This window comes from Solanum pennellii, chromosome 1, assembly GCF_001406875.1.
Source record: "Solanum pennellii chromosome 1, SPENNV200".
Taxonomy (NCBI): domain Eukaryota; kingdom Viridiplantae; phylum Streptophyta; class Magnoliopsida; order Solanales; family Solanaceae; genus Solanum; species Solanum pennellii.
This window is the reverse complement of record NC_028637.1, coordinates 108013299-108013816: the sequence shown is the minus strand read 5'-3', so window position 1 is coordinate 108013816 and position 518 is coordinate 108013299. Positions and strand designations below refer to the sequence as shown.

Here is a 518-nt window from a genome sequence, read left to right as displayed (position 1 = left end):
TATATATATATATATATAATGTTGAATACCTCTAATGAAATTCGTGGCTTTGCTACTGAATTGAAGTACTTGCAGAAACAGTGAAACTAGACAAATTCATGACTACAACAACACTTTCTCGAAACATAACATCAGCAAAACGATAAACTAGGGTTTCAACGTTCAAACACACACTAAAACAACATCGACGCAGCTATAGAGAATGCTTTAGTAATATGCTGTGAGTAAAAAATATGAGAGACAATCACAGAAATTGATTGAGAATGAATGACAGCGAGAAGAAGGTGAAGATTGCAGAGAAAAATTACCGGCGAAGTAAGACGGCGAGTGAAGTATGATCATTAGCGAATCGCCGGTGAGTGAAAACCCTTTTCCGAACCCCTCCACTGGAATTTAATTATGTTTGCAACAATAAATTGTTCATTTTATATTTTATAATAAAAGAAAAAGATTAATTTAATTTTTGAAATATAAAAATATTTTTAAGAGCAAAAGTCATTGTCCTTCATATATATATA

The 518-nt window shown here is 31.7% G+C and overlaps 1 protein-coding gene across 2 annotated transcripts in view; it reads right to left on the bottom strand.

Annotated features, from left to right (window-relative positions):
• The window catches only part of LOC107011294 (protein BASIC PENTACYSTEINE5-like), a 5773-nt gene extending 5335 nt beyond the window's left edge, over positions 1 to 438 (bottom strand). The window contains exon 1 of one of the 2 annotated variants that reach the window (XM_015210722.2): positions 309 to 438. The gene's annotated coding sequence lies outside the window, so the exon portion shown is untranslated. The remainder of the gene's footprint in view (positions 1 to 308) is intronic. The other variant, XM_027919530.1, reaches the window with a different exon arrangement.
• Positions 439 to 518: the final 80 nt, after the last annotated feature.